Source organism: Polyodon spathula, chromosome 16 (genome assembly GCF_017654505.1).
Source record: "Polyodon spathula isolate WHYD16114869_AA chromosome 16, ASM1765450v1, whole genome shotgun sequence".
Lineage (NCBI taxonomy): Eukaryota > Metazoa > Chordata > Actinopteri > Acipenseriformes > Polyodontidae > Polyodon > Polyodon spathula.
The window spans coordinates 11,168,867-11,194,255 of record NC_054549.1 but is presented as its reverse complement, the minus strand read 5'-3'; positions in this window follow the sequence as shown (position 1 = coordinate 11,194,255).

The window sequence follows — 25,389 nt, the reverse complement described above, 5'->3', positions numbered from 1 at the left end:
AGCACGAAGGTGAGGTTTTTGTAAGGTTAGTGAAACCATGCAGAATGGTAATCTGTGTGGTCACAAGGATTATAATTCTATTGTTCTGTATTGAGGGACCATGATAACAAAGTCATCACAGCAAGAAAAACAAAAAAGTTATATTCGGCATGCGTAAGAAAGTGATTTGTGACCCTCTGTCTTGCTGCAATGAAAAAGAAAACCATGATGTATTTTTAAGAGAAGCCCTTGTCTTTTCTTTCTTTCTTAGTTTTTCGGAAATGGAGAATTTAACCTAATTGAAACCATCTACTCGCCAATCTGGGGATAGTTTTCTTTAAAGAGTTTTTACTGGCACTGCAATTGCTGTAGGGTTTTTTTTCAGTCTTTTAAAAAAAGTCCTAACATTCTTTGGACATTTAATAAAGTGAAAATAATTGTGCACTTAAAACCAAGAACAGCAATACATTCAGCAAACAGTGTGTCTTTTGTAACCAGCGTTTAAGCAGCATGGCACAGAATTCCTTTTAGGTGATAGTGAGAGCAAGGTTCAAACTAAGACACCATTCCCCACTGGAATCATATGGAGTTCATATTATGACAAAAAAGCGATTCTTTGGTGAGCAGGACTGGATAAGAATGCTTGGGGTTTAAATCCTTACTGGCTTTGCTTTGATTAAAATTGTGAGGGTAAGCCAATGGCGTGCAAAGTGTAGCAGTTACACATCCTGCAAAAAAAAAAAAAAAAAGTTAATTTTAAATTACAATAATAATAAATCAGTCTCAGCCTTGTCATTTCTCATTGGAGGGAGTGGTCCGCATTTAACATGACTTATACTGTTCTTCCCTCAGGACAGCCTTGTTTTCATGATGTATGCATCAGCACCTGGAAATGCTGTTGTCAAAAAAATTGTATGAATGCTGGCTTTAAACCAGCCCCTGTTGACAACGACGGGTTGACGTAGACTTACGGCCTGAGCTTGACTGCTTGTCACCAGGTCATTCAGAGTGTGTAAGCAAGAGTCTCCAGACTACCCAGACCGTCCTTTTCAATGAATAAATAGGTAGACAGCAACAGCTGACCTTAAAGTCTGGCCAACAGTCTGCCAAATGGTTTATAGTGCCGAACCAAACCAGGGGTGAGTCTGTGTCGGATTGCAATGGATCGCACCGGATCATGGATGTCTGGCAAGCATGTATGGGAGCTACTGTAACTCAAGGTCAGTATATTAGGTCTATAAACAAAAATGCCATCCCTCTTCATTATAAGATCTGGTACCTTGTGGTTCACAAATGGACCCCTGGAGCCAGCTCCATTAGAGGGCTATAACAAGGATCTTTGCAGGTTCGTTTCAACTTTTTTGGTTACTTTTCTTGACTGGGGAGTTTTCACTTGTGGGCTGTGGGTTCAATGCCCCACTATAGAAGTTTGAACAGTAAATGTTGTCAAATTTAATGGCCCCCCGCCTACACGTGCTACGCTTTATATAACATGATTAACAAAGACTAATAAAGACTAAAAGATTCACAAGGAGGACGCACACATATTCATGCTTAGACACACAAGCATATGCACTTAGGCACGTGGTGACACATCAATCCTTTTGTACGCTAGCCCCATACCTTACATCTGAGTCAGCCTTGTCTCCATAAATCAGCATAGCTGGAATATTTGAGGCCAACTCAGAGATTTATGCAGGAGGGAAGATTGTGGCCAGTCTATCATTTTCCAGAGGGTCAGGGTGGGGGTGGTGGGGGAGGAGGGGATGTGTTACAGGAAGGAAGGGTTTATATTAGGTGAGTCAGCAGCAGAGGGTGCAGCAGAGACAGTGTAGGTACTTTTAAAAGACACTGTCCTTTTTATTCTGCGATTTGTTCAGCCCATAAATCATTACTGTCGTTTCTTCAGCCCGGGATTTGTTTGGCCTGATTGAAAGTAACGCAACCTGGCAGCTTAATTCCCTGCATTCGGAGCTTCTCTGCAAGCACCCTATGAAAGGTGGTTATCCAGGGGTTAAACTGGACCTCCGCAAGTCATTGTTCGTTAATCTGGTGAGTCAGAGTATGTTTGTAGAAGCGAAGGGCGACAGGGAAAGTAAATTAACAACAAAAAAAGTGGCTGTTGCTAATAACATTGCGCTACAAGAGGGAAAAAAATACATATTTTTCATGAGCGTTTTTTTTTTTTTTGTCAGTTTGGCGCCCAACCATAGCTTGCATTGACGTCCTTTAATAATGGAAAACGTCTAACAGACTGATTCACATTTTGATGTTTGTTATTTTTATTCTAGGGTGTTACTGGAACAGCCCAGATATTACATTTACAAACTGCTTCATACAACAAAACACAAATCCTTTAATCCATCTCTGAACACAAGCTGCATTTATGCAATTTGATCCATTACATTTAGACTCAGCTTTTGCGCTAAACACAATTAGAGTGAGTTATCATAACAGTATAGTTAAAGAGAACATTAAAATAAGTGGTAGATGCCAGTTAAAAAGACGCCAAAAAATGACAAAATGGCCTGTCCTTAAACGAGGACGATGGCACTTACTTTGTTTAGACACTTCATTACTCATCAAGCGCAGTCACTTGAGCAATACTTACAGAAATGTTAATGTCTCATCAAAGTGCGTTTTCAGTGTCTAGAATATCTTTGTGAGGTTTAACTTTTTTCAAATGCCAGGGTGAATCTTTGTGCACACATTTTACCTACAGTAGATATCACAATGATTATTAATCAGTCTTATGTTTTTAAAAACAGGGTTTGTGTTTGTTTTTGGATCCCAGCTTTTGCTGCTAGCCTTGAGTACAATGACCAATGGGAATGATGAAACTAATGGACAGCATGGTTTAACGCCCCCCCTCGCCCCCCCTTAATATCCATTTTACTTTTAGAATCGTTCTTCAAAGTGGGGGATATGCAGAGTAATTATGGACCATATATTTCATGGAATTTTATATTGCACTCCAATGATGAGCCATTTGTTTCTGCAGTGAGTAAATTGAACAAAATGGCAATTACTCCTGAAGTCACATGACATATTATCAGATAGCCACTTCACCACTGCCTCCATATGCCCCAACACTTATTTTTAATTGCAGTTCTTGTCAGCATGTTTTTCTGGTATACCTTCACTCTCTTGATAATTATGAGCCAGTATACTAAATGTGGGTTTCCCTCCGTCCCCCTTTAAGAAAAAAAAGAAACATCTAAGTCAATATAATGTCCATGAGACGAAAATTGATGTGAGTGGAATTCAACTTTATTTCAATTTATTGTCCAGTGGACAACAGTATCAAGAACATAAAGCAGATTTAAATAAATAGTTCACAATAAAAAGCCTTATCCAATGCTCTCTCTCTCTCTCTCTCTCTCTCTCTCTCTCTCCTCTCTCTCTCTCTCTCTATATATATAATATATATATATATATATATATATATATATATATATATATATATACACACGTCACGAAAGAAACAAACAGCTAAGAAAAAGAGTCCATTGAAAATCAATGACAATGAAGTGAACTGATTCAATGAACCCTCCCATCCTCTCTCAAATACTTCATTAACACCTGGGCTTGCCTCTTGTCTATTCTCTTGAAAGCCCAAGCAATTCATCCAGGCAGCTTGTCTTAATGCCTGTGTAAAGAGGATGGCTTATCAGCTGCTTTTCTGCTTCTATTGCTGCAGCCTGCCAATACCACCTCCGGCATCTCCCCTTGTTTCTGAGTGACAGTGAGGCACACAGGAAATGTGGGATCACTTAAGTTTAATCATCAAGACCATATCCAAGGCATTATAAATGTACATCACTCTTGAAGACAGTTCTCCACAGACCGCCAACTTGGTCTTTTGCCACTTAAAATGCCCCAGTTGCATTGTGTAACTGCTTAAATGTTTAATGTGGATGGTTTTTCGGTAATCAATGTACCGTTTTTAAAATGCCAAGGAGCTCAAAAGGAATAATGTCCATAATACTGGTACCAGGATTCCTGAAGATCAGTACTATGCTTGTTGTCAGAAATACATAATACAGTGATGTTTTACCTAACTTTGAAAAGCATTTTGAAGAGCTGAGCCCAAACCTGAATGAATATTCGGCTTTGTTATAAAGGATTTTCATCCCCTCCCCCCCGACTATCAAGGAGCACCTGGATTTCACCTTCAAACCCAAATAAATAGGGTGTTGCAGCATGCAGCGTAAAATCACATTTGGAGCCCTCTCCATGGTTCACACCTTTGCTCAAGTCAGCCTCTCTCTATTTACCTCAGCTCACTGTTCATTTTCTCTTCCTGGATTCCCGAAGGGCTTCTCTACTTGCTGCAGATGTTTCTCTTTGGATTCCTAATGACTCTGGTGATGGACTACATTGAAATTACTCAGTAACCTGAAGTGCATCCTTCAGCCTGCCCCAGAAATGCATGTTAACCTTTGACCTGGCGACAGGCGCTTGTCCTTTGGAGCATCGGGGAGGTTGTCACTGATCACTGGGAAGGATGACAGCTAACCGTTGATAAGTTGCCTGCATGCAGATTCTGATAGCTGTGCAATTAATCCAAAACAACAGGGGCCGAGTGTGGATGGTATCCAAAAACGTTGCAAAGAAAAATTAAAGACAGTATTTCAGATTAGCAGGGTGGTTTTATTAGCATGCCGGGGAAACTGTGATGACTCCTGTGAGGTTTGTACAGATATTAAGAAGTAGTTCAGCCAGGGGGTTTGGGTCTAAATGCTTATAGAAATGGATATTTGTTTTTAGTTTCCATGTTATCAACTTTACGCTCAGAATAATTTAGTTGGGGTGAGCATGATTTAGCTGTACAGGTTTTGCTTCACAGGTAAACTGTGGTGTAAACTACAACAGCACTCCCCAGAATGCTTTAATTCACCGCAGTTAAAATGATGAGTCCAGAATGATTATTGCCTATTTAGGCTGCAGTGCCATTTCCATGGGAATTATTTACAGCAGCCAGTGCAATTAGTCTTTCAAATAAAAACCCACGCGAAGAAATAATAGACTTTGAATAATCATATGAGCTATGTTAATCATTTGTATTATTATTACTTCTTTAGATAGTAGAAACCAAGCCACATGAGTAAAAGTCAGTCTACTTGGCTGTTGATATGAAGCTCTGTGAGAGAAGTATAACTAGCAGAATCTCTTTTTGGTGCAAGGTAGAGATTACTCAGCTCCAGAAGTGACCATCATTGTGTTTCTGCTTGATTTTCTGCTCGATTTTTATATGGAAAAGTACAAAACAGTATGTAATTCAATATGTCAACGTGACATTATTCAGCAGGTTTCATTCAACTTTATGAAGCTAAATTAGTTAATTCTATGGGGTGATGCAATACTTTTGTGTACATGGAAAATGGAGAAAGACCTCTGATTTTTTTTCTCTTCCTATAATCTGTAGCGAGTGCATTTTATAGGCTTGTTTTTATCTCCCATGATGCTGCATCACAGATCAATAACGCAAACTGCAAATCGCAAATCGCAAAAATAATTAACAAAAAAAGAAATATGGTTATTTTACTAACTATTTGCTGAAAAAAAAAACTAAAAAAAAACTGAAAGAGCAGTTTTTTAAACCAACCAATCATAAAGTGTCCCAAAATTATTTTAAAATATTGCTTTTGACTGCCAATAGAAGCCGGACAGTTGTTAGCGTTCCTGCAGGATAAAGATTGCAAGGCTTCCTCTGCAATGCCACGGAATGAAAGAACCTGCAGTCAATGCCATTGCAATTCATCTGTAATTCGCCTGTAAAACAGGAACAAGTGCAACTCACTTGACGAACAGTACAGTTACTTTTTAACCTCGATTAATAGGCCTTGTAAAAGAAAATAAAAAGGACAGTTCAATCTGTGCTTCGCTAAAGGCAAGGCTTGGAAGTTCATCTTAATGAAGTGTGGAGTCTAATTCCAATAGCTGGTGCAATCACCGTAATGAGAGCCAGACAGATGTAGACAGCTGGTTTCTATGGTTTCCTTGGCTGCCGTGTGCTGGAAGGCTGACTTTGGCAATTAACACTAAAAGCGGATGTCAAGTACAAGAATGCCGTGTGCTGGAAGGCTGAGAGAGAGAGAGAGAGAGAGAGAGTACAGAATGAGAGAGAGAGAGAGGAGAGAGAAGAGAGAGAGAAAGATACAGCAACATAATAAGAAGAGCAACCCCCTATGTCTCTTAGATGAGCCCATGAAAAAATCTCTTGACTTGCAGAAGGCTTAAGAATCGTTTCTTGAGTCGCAAATCGTTTTCCGGGGATTCTGTTGCGAAATGCCGTGAGGTATCAGAAATTGCAGGTGATGCGGGGCCTAGGGAGTACCGTTCTTGGTTTGTGAGCCTTTACGAGGTGGACTGGTGAGAACGTCATCTTTCTCAAGCAGCCAGTGTCTTCAAAGACTTTTAGTAAAGTTTCTGGTAAATAATGTTGCTGGTTATCCCTCTCGAGATTTAGCCTTGGCTTGTCTAGGAATCACCCTATATATCATCAACTCTTACAAACATCATAAAAAAATAGTCTGGCTCTATAAAAAGTATGGCTGGTTATGTATTACAACCATGTAAAAATGACCTCATTCAGAATTTTGAATGCAAAATTCCATCTGCAATCAGCTCTCAAGAACCCATGTACCTGAAATTTAGTAAAGCAGAGGTTCAGGCAGGGAGCTCATCTTTGAAGCTAGATTAGGCACCCCCATTTATAGGACATTGTCAGTTAAATGGCTAGTGCTTCATTCACCACGCGATAAACAACATGCCCAATGACCAGCCAGAAAGAGCATTATATTTTCATCCATTTGTTCCCCGCTGTACGTCAGCGTTCATCTCTTCTTCCCCAGCCTCCACCTGTTGGCCTTGCCTAAGGGGGAGGGCAGCGATCCTGGAAGGGCGAGGCCAAAGGCCAAAGATGGAAACACACGGTACTTCCGGAAATATGCATGATGCTAGTATTGATTGTGTAATCTTGAATGAATATTGTTCTCTATCTCATGAGTTTTCCTGACTGAACAAATGTTAATATCTTTATTCTGGAATGTGTACCAAGACACCGACGCGTTAAAGAAAACAAGCAGGTGTACAAAGTCCATCTTTACCCTGCAAACAGAACAAAAAAAGACATCTTCTTTGACTTGAATACCAGTATTGTGGAGAACAGTTTGGTAAAAAAAAAAAAAAAAAAAAAAGCTTTTTCTATTATACATCCAGAAAAATATAGCAGATTATAGAAAACTTAACATAATTATTTATTACTGCTTAGAAATGGTCACCTTGAATTAATTCAGATGAGGGAGCACTGACCCTTTATACTATAGTGCCTGTGTGTAGATACACAGATTGTAGTAATCCAGGATATAGACTATGGCTCACAGTTTTATCTTAACGGAGTAAGTCTGACTCCTCTATGCAATAATGAAACTGTAAGTGTAATAAATTACCTGTTACAGCATCCGTTTATTACTTATCTAATTATTAAAAGAACTGCAAGAAATTCAAAATCCATAACAGACAAAAACAACAAGAGTAACAATAAAAGTATGAACAGTCATTTAAATAAATGTAGAAGAAAACCCCCACGCTAATAAACCCTGTGTTCATTATTTAGTCAATACCACTCGTACAGTCAGGGGTCAGGTCTTGTGAGACTCAAGCAACCCCCTCAGTCTCCAACAGACCTCTGCTGTAGGGCAAAATACCCCCCTCGTAGACAACTTGACGCAAATCACTGGAAATGATTTAGTTTTCTGTGTATTAATATCTGTTTAAGGTGAGCCGAGCTCCTGTTCTGTGTAGGTGTACACACAACACGTGATGGTTACGAGGTCTGATATTCAATGTTTTTCTTCTTGATTTCCCATCTGGTTTTCTGTCGTCTTGTCAGGTTGTGGAAGCCAAGCGGGTTGAAAGGAGACCACTGATGAGAAAAAGGAGCTGCTGGTGCTGGAGCGCTCTGCTCTGGGCCAGAACTGGCTGTTTTGGTTGGGGTAAGGTTGCTAAGTCAACATTAAAGATCCTGAACCAAAAGATCTTTAATAACAATGCAGTGGCACTACAACGGCACCCATAAGGATCGACACAGACGGTCTAGCTGTATCCAATTGAAACTGTTTAGACATTGCGCAGGGAATGCTAGACAGAGAGACACATAGTACAAAAAAATAGCCAGCGCTACTATAAGGGTTTTGTTCTTGCACAACTTTGACGAGGCACCTTTTAATATACTTCATTTTAAATGTCTTCACTGGTAGCACTTACATGTTTTAACACACCGCTGGTATCATAAAACTATGAAGTAATACACCCTGACTATCTATCAGTGCCACTGCAGTATCTGCTCCTTCTTCTTCACTGCCAGATGTCTTCAGGGGAAAAAGTTTGCTATGTTTTACTGTGTGGTTACCCAACCCGTACTTATCACTCATGAACACGGTTGGTATGAAAAGCTGGGCTGTGGCTTTTATACACCACCACCCCCTTTGTAAGCATTTGAGCCCCAGATTTAAAGAAGAATTTTCCCTTTGTCAGATTTTTTTCAGCCCTGGCTTATTGTGTCAGGCATCTTCAATGAAAGAACACACAATTTACAAGAGCTCTTTGTTGGTTTTTGGTGACAAGTCCACGAAACATGACCAACCTGCTGGTGGGAAAGCAATGAGGAATGAAAAGAAGACATCTAAAATAGATATTCTACAATGTATATATGTGACAGATGCTGGGGTTCTTGGAACCTGTACAAACGTACAGCTGAGGACACCTAAGCCTGGGATTAGAAGAAATGAAATAACTTGGCCCCAAGACAACAAGGTATAATGATCCATTACGATGCAGTCCCAGGTAACTGCTGACTGATGCTTTTGCATGTAAAGAGGTTTTGCGTAAATGGAATGCAACATCGCTGTGCTAACTGTGAACAACTCTACATGGCATCGGTGCTCCATTCCATTGCGATGCCATCGGCGATGCCATCGGCGATTCACCATCGAATAAAAAACGGCAAAAAAAAGGGTCTCTAATTACTGTGTATTTACACACTAGTTAGTTACTTAGTAAATACATGTGTACTTACACATAGTTACAATGCTATTATGCATAGTTACAACGTATTTAATGTGTAAAACTTTTTGCATGTTATAATCTTAACTCTAACCCTAGCACTATCTCTGAACCTGACGCTGAATAGATTGTGCAAAAAGATTTACACATTTAAGTGCATTGCAACTATGCATACTAACATTGTAATTGTGTTAGTACACGTGTATTTATTAAGTAACTACTATGTAAGTACACAGTAATTAGAGACTTGTAAAGTGTTATCCAAAAAACATCTATTTAAAATTTAACTGCAGAAACCCATAATGAATACTTCTACAAATTAAACTCCAATGAAATCCTGGTGATGGTCTTATGAGACAGAACCTCCTCAGCTTGACTCGGGGTAGCCTCCTTTGCTGACATGTAATGAAGTCACCTTTAGATTAAACTGATAGTGAATTTAAAGCACCACAGAACGCTGCGTGATAAAATCAGAGACTTGCCCTGTTTGGTTGAAGGCACTCGACTATCAAACACCACTAAATAATACAATCGTTTGACATGCTGATGACTATATCATTATCCAATAGAAATCCAGGTTGAGAGTACACCTTAATAGGGATTGGCTACTGAAGCTGATATAAATAAAGGTACCTGCCCTTTAAGGTCATATTAGTTCAGCTTATGTTCAGGTTATGACCATTCTCTCTAAAAAATGATGAAATGGAGCATTGGAAATATAAAAAGAGACTCCTGTTCTGACCCATTACTGTAGCTATCTTACGATACAACATCTAGGCGATTGTATATTACTGTATGAGCTATTACTTACATCCGACAAACTGACTCAGAAACCAGCTCCCCCTGTTTCTGTAACCAAGGCATGCCACAGACAATGGAAGACTATAACCAGCCCCTGTCCTGTGGTCTGTTATCCGTGCAACGGAGCTGTACAGCTGATGACTAAAATATGCAAAGATACAGGTGTAACGGAGTGGAATTTGTCCAGCTTTCGATGTGAAACTAATTGCTTAATAAACCAACGGCAGACATGTGATAATAAGTCTTACTTACTCACCAGGGTGCATAGTTTGAGAAGACAGATTCAGTTTAGTCATTTTACCGGCAGTAATTAGGTCTGTTACAAACCACTGACAACCCTTCTCATTCCCCACTAAATTAAAGTACATAAGGCACCCTGTATAGCAGTCTCTAAAAGGATAATAGAAGGATATCTGGCTCTAATAGAAGGATATCTTCAGAATCGTCTCCAAATTGAAAAGGATTGACACAAAGTGGCTCTAATAGGGAGCTGTATATAGAGCTGGAATATAGTCACAGTGTGTTGGGTAGTCTAGCTGAACTATGTCAAGAAAACTGTTTTTAATATGGGAAGATGTGAATGCTGGTGCAGTTTTAATAATGAAAGTTTTACAAGCTTTATCAGATTCTCCTATTAATGCATTTTTGATTGATCAGATTCTTTTCATCTATGATATATATATATATAGTGTATACACATAGACACTCATACATATATAATATATCATTTATATTCTCCACTGCCTTGGTAAGCCTGTATAGAAAATCACATAAATGGAAAAACACAAAGTCCTCAGTGCCTATACCATCAATATTTTGGTACAAATCTTGAATACAGAATGCTTTAAATTCAATACAACAAATCCAATTGATGTAGGAAAACACATGATGATTTAAGGCATCAAGCTACATCGTGTATCGCGGCTGACAGCTCGGGTATGACTGTATTACTAAACCACCTCTCCGCCTCCCGTTGTCTCCTGGCTTGCTAACGATGTGAGCCAGGGAGCGTGCGATCGGAAGAAGGTGAGGGAGGCTGTGCGGCCTGAATCCTGGGGCCTTGGTTGCTGTGTCCCTGCTCCAAGGTGTGATAGGAAGCGGGAGAGACAGCTAGACAGCCAGCCTGAGTCAGGGCAGAATTTATTTTTGCGAGACGAGCGCCCCGGAGAGCGGAATATTGAATATTGCCTTGCGCTAAGCGATCATGGCTTGGAGGAAGCAGCTTACAAAGTTAGCAATTCACAGTCTCATTTGTGCCTGTCAAACTGTATTTTTGGTTTTTGCTTTTAATCATGTAAAATTGGCTGAATTTCAGATTTTACCGTATCAGTGGGAGACTTTTTGTTTAAGCTGCGGTGTGCTTGGGTGTTACAAGCTGTGTTGGGTGTAATACAAAACCATGGTAGTTACTGGTAGACCTTGCATAATAAAAATGATCATATGAAACAATTTCAAAATTAGATTTTCATTCCTGGCCCGCGCACCGTGGAGATAAAGTTATTTATTTATTTTATTTTTTTTTTTGCTGTGTGTTTTGAATCTGACCCATTTTTCTCCTGTCTGGCACCAGGAGATATTCTGTGTTTGCAAGCTGCAATTATAAGAGATTATCAAGCTTTTAACTGAACAGCCTCCCACCACTGAAGCTTCATGGGTGTGGTCTGATTCTGAGACTTTGACAAGCTTACCGTGCACATTAAAATGATTAATTTGAATGAAAATGGGGACATTTTCAAATCTCAGCTCGCAGATGTGTATTTAAGCCCACAGAAGCAATTGTTTGGCCATGTCTTTTAACCAATGCTCCCAGCGAGTAGTGCATTTCATTAGACATCATTTCACAAACACTGTTAGTCCAGAAGCTGTTTGGATTTAAATCAGTGCAGTGCTCATGTAAGTGTACCAGCATTGACGAGGCTTGTAAGCAGAAGTACCAGCATGCACAGAGACAAAAATGTGCTCCCTTAAAACCATGTTCACTGCTTAACTCGATCTCTGCTAAAATCACACATGCATGTTTTCACGTCTCAGCTAATCATTTTAACAGGGACGTTTTTTGTGATTTTGTGTTTATAGGCTACAAAACATATTAACGAAGATTAACAAAGTCATCCAAAATATTTTGTGAGTACGATTTTTAGAGCTTTGGTTATAAAGAAGCATCAGCTGTTTTATTTAGGGGTGCATGCACTCTGGTTTTGTCCATTGTAAAGGTTTTGTGAATTGTATTGTTTCAGATTATGCTCTTCAAGTACATCGTTTTGGGGCCCTAGGCACAGGCATTTTGCCAAGTAGCAATGGATACAAATATTCAAACTTCATGCAAACCATGAGCCAAATATGTCCTCACTGACACCCATAATTTTCTGCTCAATTTGTATTTGAATGCCTGTGAGGAAGATTTTGATATACACTTTCACAGACAGTTTGCCTCACTAGCATCATTACAGCGTTTAGAATGGGCAAGGTCAAGCAGCTTCTTGGAAACTGACACTATCTTCAGTGCTAACTCATGCAACACAGTGCATAGGGCTGTTGCAGGTTGCCTCTTAGGGGCCCATCTTCCTACACTTACTCCTCTGCAGACCTGGGTGGCGGTGGAGAAAGGCGGGGATTAATCGTTGTTATGATGGCCCACAGCTTGCTAGGTATTCTTTGGCCAACTTCCAGCCCACTAAACGCTGGCCTGCCTACTGTTAGGAATTCTCTACAAAGTGGGCACCCTGGGTTTGCAAAGCAGCTTTTGAATTAGCATTGCAATACACAGGATAGATGTTTTGAGTCTGGACACAAGGGTTTAGAAGCTCACACAAGTCCTGTGCCCAGGCCTGGGATTCCACATTCCCTTTTACTTAGGTATGTCATTGAAATGACCAGGTGCTGGTAAATCTGCCTTGAACTGATCACAAGTAACAAATCTCAGATAAATGTCACCTTAGTTCAGTCAGGAATCTCATGCGATTGATTATTTATTAAAGCTTTGACTAGGCAACATTATACATATTTTAACACTGCATTCTTTGGCCTTTGGCCTCCCCTTTCGAGGTACCCCTACCCATAAGTCAGTTGGTAGATAAGTAGAGAGGCTGACTGTAGAGGAGTCATTGGCAGAGGGGCAGGGTTGCTGCCGTCCCCCTTTTAGACCAAGTCAAAAAGAAGGTGAGGCAGGGGAGGAGGTGAATTCTGGCGTGCAACGGGGAGGTAATGGATTGAGGTAAGATATAATTCCCTTCTCTGTCCATCATTAGAAGTATTGTTTATCAAATAAGATACTGAGTATTCGACTGACAATTTGTTATTGGAGCACCTAAAATGATGTTTACGCGACTGGATCTAAGGTTAAAGAGAGCTGCCAGTCTGAACCATCACTTTGCTTGATTCTGTAAGTGTAGATCTGCTAACAAACTCTACGGCTACATTTCCTACTATGGCATTCTTTGTCGTTCCAAATATTGGTGTGCTGAGAGTTTGACAGTAAATGAGTAAATAAATGAATAAGTGAAATAAAGCTATACGGTCAATACAAACTTAGATCACTGTCACAGACTTCAGCTTTGATTTGCCTGAGATATCTTATTTATTTCACCTATGGAAAAACATGTAGAATAAAACAATTAAAAAAAAGAGTGGGTGGCAGACTTTGTGCAAATTAGATATGACTCACACCTTGTTTGCCTGAATCTCATCAGAATGAATAAAATTTGGTTCTTCAAAAAAATATTTTAAAAAGTAGGTTTTTCTCACTTTCCGAAGTGCAAAAAAAATAATAATAATAATATTGTAACAATGTAATCTAATTATCTCTCTCTAAATAATAATAATAATAATAATAATAGAAAAAATCTATCTGTTCCCTGCGAAGCAAAAAAGGTGTCATTAGCTGAGCTGTGAAATCCACTCGTAAATATGCAAAGAGTCAAGCCGTCAGTCATTCACGTTAATTATACAGGCACTGGCACCTGCATGAGCGACTGCGGGAACACTGTGACTGACATCCTTTTAAATAATCTAGAACAGGCTTTTTAACTACAAATTCCACCTAGTTAAGTAAGTTAGGAGCATCTTTCTATAATACAGTCACAAAATCCATAGCCTTTGATTTATATTGTAATAGCCCCACTCCAGAGCTCAAACACATTATATCTTTTATTTGATTTTTTTGAATGATATCTGCTTCTCATTACCCCAGGCTTAGGTGTAACTAATTCAACTAAGTTGTATTAAACGGAAATGTAATGAGGGTCTTAACTATTCTAAAACTATTCACATTTACAGTACAGAATTAGTGTGACGTGCTTCGCACACTTTTTCTGTTTAGGACTGAATGCTTTTGCATTAGAGAATGTCATTCTTATCCACTTATTTTCAGAGTCTAAATGAATTAGCGGTTGAGTAGAATCTAGATCTAATGCTCCAGGAGGAATGCCATTTCCTATGTCTTCTCTCTTAGATCCCTCTGACCTTACAGTCAGGTCATGGGGTAAACATGATGTTTTCCCCCAGCACAGTGTTCGGGTGTCTTTAACGAATTAGCCATTCCAGACACCTGGCTCTATTTATACTTCTGTGGTTGAGAGGGTTTGAAACACCCTCCCATGTAGCTGCCTCTAATGAAGACCCCCAGACCCTAATTTGCGGTTTCCTAAGTACATAATACGGTCTCCGAACAGCGTTTTTTAATTGTAGTCCCATTGAGGCTAATTTCCACGCTTGTCAGCTGTCTCTGTCCTTTGGGGATTTTCAACCTTTAAAGCACAAATGAGTGGAGTTAACAGGGGTTGATGTGGAAGAAAGGCACTGGCATATAACACTTATAGGTAGATGTTTTCGTTGTAGCAATGTGACAAGTGTCTAGAACGAATGAAAGAAATCGTCTTGTGTGAAAGTCGCTGTCCAGCAATAATCCAATATGTCTGCCTCTGCCTCGGCACTATGTTTCTGCATTGATTATTTTTTCTTTCTTTCTGTAGAACAATTAAAATATTTATACAGAACTATTTCCAGGTAGCTATGTGACGTATTGGAGAAGGCCTGCCAGAAAGCCATTACAAGAGCTGTCTCTTTTAATTACCGTTTGATTTATTAGTTTGGGCAGGCTAGTGATTATTTTGGGCAATACTGAGTGAAAAAAAAAAGAAACAGAACACCTTTTGCATATAATATCACTTTATGAGTGTTTGTGCACAACATTTGCATTTACACAATTGAACACTAAAATCAAGTTATATTGAACATCTGAAAAAGAATGCTATATATAAGTGTGCTTTTAGTGAACTCTTTGCCAAACACATACTAGGAATTCCACTGAGACAATCTTTGCACAAAAATACAGGGGAGGCCAGACAAATTATGCATGCAGCCAGAAGTAATGTATTCTAGAAACACACTAATGCTATTATGAACCAGCACAGCGTAAAGAGGAGGAGCAACAAAAATATGTATTTTAAAAAGCCTTTTATGGATCTTCAGTACAGTAACCTTTACAAAATGCATGCGTATGCGCTTTCATATTGCATATAAAATCTCCAGAAGGAATACAATCTGATTTACTCAAGATATGAAGCCAGCCAATGGGTGCTTGGATTTATTATTATTATTATTATTATTATTATTATTATTATTATTATTATTATTATTATTATTATTCATTCCAGTGTTTCCATGCCTCTCTGTACAATTCCACACCTTGTCTCACCAATGCAAGTCTCTCCTGACCGCTAGGCGCCTCACGCCACCTCTGTATGATTGGTCTGACAGTGACATGCCGGCCCAACTTCGGCTATGTTCCCCCAGGCCCCAGTCCACATCTTACTGTAGGTACAGAAGACCAAAGAAGGCATTTGTGTGTAAAGAGGAAACTGCGTGAAAATGACATTAGTCTGGTTTTAAATAGGGCTAGATTCCATTAATGCAAACTGAAAACATCAATTACACCAATAAGAAATCACTTGATACTTAATTAGAGCCCATGAGTTAAAAGTCTTTAATTGTTGTTTAATTCTGGTTTGTTAACCTTATCCAGGTGTGTTTCTCCTTTCTGAAAGATAGAAAAAATGTGCTAATGACAAATTGGATTAAATAGCTTTGACAATGCAGCCCATACTGTATAGCTACAGTACAATTGTCATTTCAACTGTTGATTCTGTCTGCTCTATGGTAAAGTATCTAAACAGGTAGACCCACATGCTTATTGTCAAGACCTGGAAGAACACAAATCAAAACAAGAGGCTAGCAAGCAAGCCATTTATGGAAAATGCTTTTGGAAATCACAATGTTAGAGCAATAGAACTATTCCTAAGGATTGTAAACATGAAAGAGAAGGGGAGGGGGGCTGAAAAAAAAAAAAAAAAAAAAAAAAAAACTTTATGAATTTATTTGATTCTTCAGTTTGGCATTTTAGTAGATGCAGGAGGGCCTTCAGCATATCAGGTGCATGACTTGGACAGCTCTTCTTTTATATAACACATGACACCTTCCTACCACCATGTTCTCAAGCGCATCTGGTTCAGGTGTCATCAAACTGTACACAGCACTGCAGGTGAAATCCAGCAGCTTCCAAAGCAACATCAGTTCCTTGTCTTTTGGATGAGCGGTTGGAAATGTCCTCATTTCCCTGAAAGCAGGAATCTGCTGCTTTGCAGGCAGGGGGGGGAAGCCTTTCAAATGCAAACAAGATGAAATCGAAAATGATTTAAGACAGACATGCACTGCTTTTCGAAAATAAGACTCCAATTTCCTTCTGAAAGGGCTCCTGCTTCCGCAGGCAGTCGCTCAGGTTGGGAGCAGATAACTTCTCATTGAGTCCTTGTGTGCTCCACAGGCAAAGGAACTCTAAGCTTACAATCCAACCTTGAGAATAATCAGCACAGGGCTGGGAGAGGTGACACCCGTTAAAGCGACATCGAATTGAGCTTCTGTCTAGATCATCAAGTCCTTCCGAAAGGAGCAGCCAATGGAGCTACACAATAGATTGTTGTGCAATGGTCCATGCTATTGAATGTCCCAGAAATACCTAGCAATTATCAGGCAGGTACAGTACACAGACTGCCACTCTGTTCTTTCCAGGTGCATCTAGTTCTGGTCTTCCTTTGTAATGACACTTAAAACAAATTCACATTTTGATTTCTGGCATGGCGCTTGTATCATACTTTAAGGAAATGCAAATAAAACATCAGAATAACATATGTTGAAATATGTTGTTTTCTAATCACTAAATATTGAAGTGCCAGGGGAAAAATAAAGTACAGTGCTAAATAAAGTCTTTACTGGTTCCTATGTTGTATTTTACTGTAACTTTGGCTAAGAAAACAAATCCAAATACTACAGCAATGGTTTGTGTTGCGAGCATCCGTTTTCATGCAGTTTCCCCTGCTGAGATCCATCCTGAGCCAAGCTTTTATTATGTCCGATTTCCAGTCACCCAGTGTGGACTATTCCAGATTCCCTGACCCTGGAGTTATTCCACAGCCTGTGAAGCTTTTCCACCCAGAACAACCTGGCTCCCTTTAAAAAGAAACCAGAGAAAGCATAAGACTATGAGTTGAAATCAGCTTTTGAGGAACAGACAGGGGCTAATAAAAACCGCCATTAGGATGTGGAATGCAGCTGCGATGCCTTTGTTGTTTGCTTTGCGGCTCCTGCCAAGACCGATTTTCTTCTGATGGCATTACCCACTCGTCATCATCATTAACTCCGACCCTCCTGGAAATGTCACTTTTTCCACTCTTCCTGTGTTCTTCCTCTTTGTCTCTCCACGCCAAGCAGATGTTTAAAGGAATTGGCCAACTTGGCGGGGCGAGAGGTAGGCATTTTCCTGGCACAACCTTGGCAGTTCCAGCTTTTTTTTTTTCCTGATTTTTTTGATTTTTTTTAACACTGCCTGCTAGGGGTAATTTCCAACTACTGCAAGGAATTGAAATGTCCCATAAATGAAAGAAATAAAAACAGTTTCTTAATCTTTCAAAAGAAGATACACCTTGTCCCTAAGGCGGTCCATGTGGAGCATTCATCATTTGCACTTCAGTGAAGATAGAAAAGCTACATTTAGTCAAAAACAAGCTTGAGGCAGGTCAGACGCAATCTTGCTGTGCAGGTTAAACCCCTTTAGATAATCTGAGAATGCAGTAGGAGGCTGCTTTCTACCTCTTTACAGATCCAGTCTAAGATCATACTGTACATTCTCTTACAAAGGGTTTACATAGCTTTCTTCAATTTTAGTCAGTATCTAACACAATTAATGACACAATGAGGGATATTGAAAGAACTGTTATGTTGGAACGATAATTGCACCGGACTAGAAGTGCTGTTAAACAATGATATTACAAAAGGCTTTTGGCAAAACAACCTAGACATGCATTGTGCTTCAGTTTGCAAGGTTTTTGTCTTGTGATTTGATCATGAGATACCTTCTAGAATGCAAAATTTTCCGTCACAGAGAAAATTATCTGGCAGCTAGACATGATGCCGCAGGAGAGTTTCCAATTGGACTACACCAATATGGCTAAGTGCTAACTTTTTAAAAAGCAGTAGTTACCTGTATATCTGGAATAGATCATATAAGCAAGGTTGTCCAATCATAATCCTGCAGGGCCATTCCACTCCAGGTTCAACAGGTAAAATTAGATCATTAACTTCTTCAGGGTCTGGATGGAGGGTTAATTGGTTCAGCTAAACAATTTATAACAGGATTGGAAGGGCCAACTTCACGCTACTGCAATAGCAGTGCAGCAGTTCTGAACTCATGATTCTGTTATAATGCTCTATGGTGGAACACATTACTTCCACCAGCATGCTAATGCCTTATGAATATGACCCTTGGACTATTACCTGTTGACTGAATTTTGACACCAGCTGTGGAGTCATTGAGGACATGATGTGATCTCTGTATACGCTTGTTCATACAATGATCCCTCTGCTGTACTGCTCTGCTGACTAATGCATGTACAGTACCCCACTGAACTGAGCCAGCCTACTGGAGGTATCACATGGTAATGATGGACAGGCTTCCATATTCTCCAGAATCCCTGGAGCCCCTGCTGGCAGTCCTGAAGCACAGCAAGCAGCAGGCGTCCACAGAGTAGCCAGTCTGTATCAGCATCCACCTCTGGCCACCACAGGTCAGTGCAGGGAAGTGAATGGCTATTGATTTGCACTTACTTTTCCCATTTCCGAGAACTCCATCCCTACGGAGAGTCTGCATGCACTGGGGACTAGAGAAGGCAGAGGGGTTTGAATTGTAGTGAGAGATGGGCAGTGGATGCTGTTGCTACTGGTATATATGCAATCACTTCAAGTTCAGAGCATGCAATAATGCATAATGTTTAGACTGTATAATCTAAACCCCTTATGGTAGTCTGGTGCAGAAACTCAGAAACGCTGCAGGTTGATCTTCTCTCCTCTTCTCCTACAATATCTTTGCTGGAGAACAATTCACTCAAGTTTGGGGGTGGAGGGGGGTGTATGAGGGGGGTAGGAAGATCTTTCCAAGTCCTTCTTTTGTTTGAGTATTTTATTTGAAAGATTTGCTTTGGTAAAACAAAAAAAAACCCTCTTGTGCAAGGACACACTAATGTTATTTTTTTTTTTTAATTTCATTAGAGATGAAAACATTATACGTTATAATAGAAGGCACAGTGAAAACATAATTTAGTTAACCCTATTCCGTGTAACTCTTCATGCACACATACCTAATTAAAAAAGCAAACCTTACTGGAAGTGCATGTGCAGTAGATATTGATGCTATTAAAGACTTGAAGCAGGAAATGTGTGGTGGAGCCTCGTCAACCTGAGCTGGAGGTGCAGACAGGCAGGCTGCTTCTCTGTGGAGGGATCTGATTGGAGTGAGTAAAGTAGGGGAGAGAGGGGACCGGGAGGGGTGGGGGGGGCGCTCCGGACAAGATCCAAGCCCTGCAGACACTGGACCTTGCCCTCAGACCGCCCATTCGAATACACAACCGCAGGAGCAGTCATTTCGGGGAACCATGGGCTATTACAAAGACGAATGGGCGGAAGCCAAGATTAATGGACTGCTCCCATCAAGGAGAGTTCAATATGTGGAGATGCATTGGTTTAGTGGGTCACAGCCTCTGAGGGGGGTGTTGCTAGTGGGAGCAGATGCATGCCATAATGCATAACGAAACTGTACAGTATCGGCTTTGTCCCCTATGACACTGTGGTGGGAAAGCACAGAAACACTTTGCATGTCCATCTTTCAAATGCCTCTTCTCTTCAAATCCTTTCAAACATGCCGTAGTAGCCAATGACACATGATACAATGATATATATTATATATATTATATATATATATATATATATATATATATATATATATATATATATATATAATGTATGTATACAAATAAATACATTCTTGCCATATTGGTCTGGGTCTGCAAGGCTTATTTCTTTAGATTTCTCAGTGAACCCCATCTAGAGTTTGAAATGGAAGATTTGTGTAGACTGATACAGCAACACATTGGAAAGGGTCACTTTACAATCCAAAACCAGGCCATTTACTGTTGCCTATCTTAACCCAAACCAGTTGTTTCTTGAGTAGAGGTCTATATTTGATCCGAGAAAGAAGGGGAAAAGTCTGATTCTCTTCCTTTTCACAGACTGACTCTAATTCTGTCAAAGAGTCCAAATCTCAAGGGCTTTGCATCTGTTGCCCCACCCTGGTTCACATGTAGCGTGCATCCAAGCAGACACACCACCAGTGCTCACTATCTCCTTGAACTGTCTTCTGAAACACACATCGTGCCCCCCGCCCCACACAGACCTTCAGTTTCTCAATCAGGTCACTTTTAAAGGCAGCTGCTGCTGCAACTACCAATTCGACAATTATCTCAATCACCTGAAATGTGAGATAACAACAGCTTCAAATGCATCCCACAACAAGCATAATAATTACCCAGACCATCCAGAAACCACCATCATCACAGACAGCACCACACACACACACACACACACACAGCAGCACACACACACACACACACACACACACACACACACACACACACACACACACACACACACACACACACACACACACACACACACACACACACACACACACACACACACACACACACACACACACACACACACACACACACACACACACACACACACACACACACACACACACACACACACCACACACACACACACACACACACACACACACACACACACACACACACAAACATGACACACACACACACACACACACACCACACACACACGACACACGCACACACACAGTACGTGGCACGCACACAGAACTATGCAAAATATTTAAATCACTGAATCATTTTGAAGCTGTCAGTAAAGTTGTTGCCAGAGATCGTGATTACAGGTTATTTACTCAACAGTGTGTCCAGAATCCTGTCTCTAGTAACCACAAGGCCACATGCCTGGACAGAATTTGAATGTTTGTGGATAGCCCTCTGCATCTGAGCTGATCTCTGACATCCCAACCTATCCGGTACAAGCAGGACTTGGGAAAATATATATTAATATATATGCTTGAGATCCCGTTGAGTTGCCATTTGTGCCCAGTGAGATCTGTGATGGACACATGGGCTATGTCTGGCGAAGCAGGTGTGAAATCAGGCACACTTCCATGAGTGAATCATCAGAGTTACTGGCTGTGCTCGGTGATCTGTACTCTCAGTGACGGTGGCCATTCTCACTGAGGATATGAGTCACTGTGCAGGGACCAGAGAAGGACGCAAGCACAGGACTTCATTGCAAACTGCTTGTGTTCACACATTACATGAGGTGTCTCTAATTACTATGAATTTTCATAGCAGTTACTTAGTAAATACATGTGTACATAGCATTTACTTAGTAAAATCATAACACATGTAATTACAATATATGTAAGTACACAATTGTATCAGAAAAGGGTTAAGGTTAGGGTTTGGAAGGCTGGGGATAGGTTTATGTTTAGAGTCAGGGTTTTACACATTGTTGTATTTACTAAGTAACTATTTTGTAGGTACATAGTAATTGGGACCCTGTTTTTACACTTGCAATGGCTGCTTCAAATCTATAATACTGTATGAAGAAACGATCTCCGGGATTACCTTGCAGTTCTGGTTTTAAAAAGCTAAACTTTGAACCCCTTGATTCTTCAGAATGTATTGTTTGCAGATGGATTTTTTTTTTGCATTACTGGCTTATGTATTTTTTATTTTTTTTTCCGTTCCTGTCTGGACAAACTCTTACTCTGCGCTACTTGCTTGTAGCACATCATTTGCATCAATCTGATAATAAACAGGGGACCCAGTAGAGTGTGTTGCCATCTGATTAGGAGTTGCTACAATTTTGTGGAACCTTGCAATTTCTACCCCCGTTTCCATTTGTCTGGTCATCTCACATACTGATTTGTAGCAGGCTTGGAACTATACTGGCAGCACCCATCTTCCCAGCGTTAAAGAAGCTTCAGCCACACACACAGTACCTTTTCAGAATTTTAAATCTCTGGGCAAACGAAACAGTGGTCGAACCTGGACGGTCTCTCTGCAAACACCTGGTCACCTTATGGGAAAACGTAACAGATTACGACAGTGCTGTAACCTGAAAGCTGGTCCAGGAGATAATGGGGCTAAATGTAAGGCATGTAAGGGTGTGATGCATCGAGAAGTGTGATGTGAAAATCTCCAGACACCATGACAACAGTTTCTAACCTGGTTACCTGTCTCTGTCTTAGAACACTCAATTACAGCCTGAATGTAGGCAAAGACCATAAATGCAGCCCTTTAACATTTGACTTTACTCTTTAGGATAGGTTACTAGGCTTCTGAGTAAAGAGTTTGCACTCTTCCATGGGAAACAAATGACTAATGTTACACAGCGAAGATGTATTCAGAGTTGTTTAATTCTAGTTTTGAGACGTTTTGCAAACCGTTCACCAGAGTGAAAGCTTACTGTAGCTGTCAGTTCTAAAAAAAAAAAGTTTATCAATGAGACAGGACAAGCCAACTATCTGGACAAACAACTTTATTTCTGGTAATGCATCTATACACTGTACATTCAGTCACTGTGGTATATAAGCATAGCTATCTTCATACATAATCATAAAGTCCTTTATTTTACAATATAGTCTGTGTTGGGAGAGGGGAGAGGGGAGAGGGGAAGGGGGAAAGAGAGGGGTGTGGGGAAAAAAAGATGCAAAAAAAATACAAGGAATACAAAATAGATAAATAAGCCAAGCTTTTTTTTTTTTTAAATGTGGCATTAATAAACGAGAAAGCATACATTTATATCTTACGTAAAAATAGTTCTAGAATTGTAAAGTGTATATATTGTTAGCAGCAGAGCAGGGCTAAAGATACACAAGAATGAATGAGCTGCAATGCAAAGGTGGTTGTTTTGTTTTTGACCAAATGTTCTTAATTCGCTAATTTCATTTAACCTTGTAAAAAACGTGGGCTGGTGATCAAAAGCAATGTTTCTTTTTATATAATTAAAAAAAAATAGATTTTATAGTGGAAATATAAGATGCAAAATAATGGGAAATAAAAAGGACATGTTTGTGTAGGGAGTTTCCTCTGATGCACTGCAGCAAAAATTTTTTTCCTCTATGTTAAAACACAACTCATAAAGCATGACGGCTTCTGCATAAAATTGTTTTTGTTGAAAAACGTAAACACCATATACACTTATAATACAATAGTGTAAAATGAAAAAAAAACTGTACATGTGTAAATTTGTATTTTGTTACTGTTATTGTTTCATTTGTACACTGGCTAGTTTCGTTTGTGAAGCGAAGCAGTTTTAGCTCCTCTGCTAATATGAACTGTTATTGCTGTTTTATTTTCTTCTGTGTATATTAAATATAAACTGTTTAACTTAATATACAATGAAATATTCTAGAAAAGAGAGGTTTAAAAGCCTCAAACGCCTCTTCTCCCTTAGTTAATAAAAAATAAACTTTCTTAAAGGAAACTAAATGTACCCTTTTTGTTTTATTGTAAATTAACACTTGTAATTGTGTACAGATTTGCATTCTGCTCTGCCGTGGCAAGAATTCAGCAAACTTGCACAACACACAGTTTTTACGCATTCAAGAGTGCCAGCTTTGGACTCCTTATTAATTATTCTATAGCTTTGGGTAATACATACAGTCTTCAATTTCATTGAGGGTTATAATTCCAATGCATATCGAATATACATAAATGCATTGCAATATCTGACAGTGCACACATACACTGGCAAGCTTTTAAACTACAACTGTAAATGGCCCCTTTCCGCCACAATTCTGCTATACAGGTGCACCCAAGACAAATGTCAACAACAAATAAATAAAACACACGGCTTACTATGGGTGTCATTATATGACTGTATTATTATATTTTCCCTATTCATTATTAGGGAAAAAATGAATTTCAAAACTGGATGCTGGATTTAGTTCTGGCTTGTAAGAGAGAGCAAGCTGAAATCAGAGGCCGTTTAAGGGGGAATTACCCTCTCTCACTTTTAAAAGAAGCCTGGTGATAAAAATAGTTATCTTCAGCTAGCTAATAAAGTTACACCCTTTGCTTGGAACAGGGTGTAGTGTCTGTGTTTGCTGAGATCAGACAGCCTGCACAGAGGAACACAGGAAATATTGAACTTTGAAAATCAGCCACTGCAGAGAAGGCATTTACTGTACAGGACAAGGTAGGTTTATTGTAATCACACGTTTGAACCTGGTCAGTAACCCTTCATGCCTTGATTCAGGCACTTGAGGTGTTCCCAATAAAGTATTTGAATGTATATTGGTAGTAACAATTAGAAATGATTCGTCTGGAAAGAAAATTAGATTTAGTTTCCTTTAAAAAAAAAAAATCACTTGAATACAAATTTTAAAAAATACAAGTTTGCTGTATATTGCATAACACGATAAAAAAAAAAAAAAAAAACTTTACATGTACATTATTAATGCCCACTAATGAACATACGAATGGCAGATTTTTTTTAAATCTCATGCATATGAAAATAACGGTTTGCTATTAAAAAAAAAAAAAACAGAAACAGAGATAAGCAAGAAAAGTATCCCCAATTAAAAAGAACTGCATAAACACAACCGCTACTCGGATCTTTGTACCCATTCTGCTCGAGGAGCATTTTAGATTGAACTTAAACCAATCAGCAAGCGTCATTTCACCTTCGAATTAATGCATCTATCCACGTGTAACCTAAAGATCTTCTCTTTAATGCTTCGTGTTTATATGTGCAGCATCGCGTACTTTCACTGTAGGAGACAAACACCTCACCTGTAAACACCTGTAACTACCACACTTTTAAGAGAATCAGTCGTTCCATGTTCCATATCACCCCCCACCCCTCCAAAGATGTCATGCCTTTTAAAGAAATTCTACCAGGATCATTTTGCAAAGAAAAAAATTGCGATTTCTACTAAATTCAGAATGCAGCCCACGTTTTTGTATGTCCTTTGGGATTAAGTGACATTTTATGATTTTTTTTTTGTTTGTTTTGCTTTGCTTTTTTTTTTATTTACAATATTTTAGCCTTCAAGCATGTACTTTACAT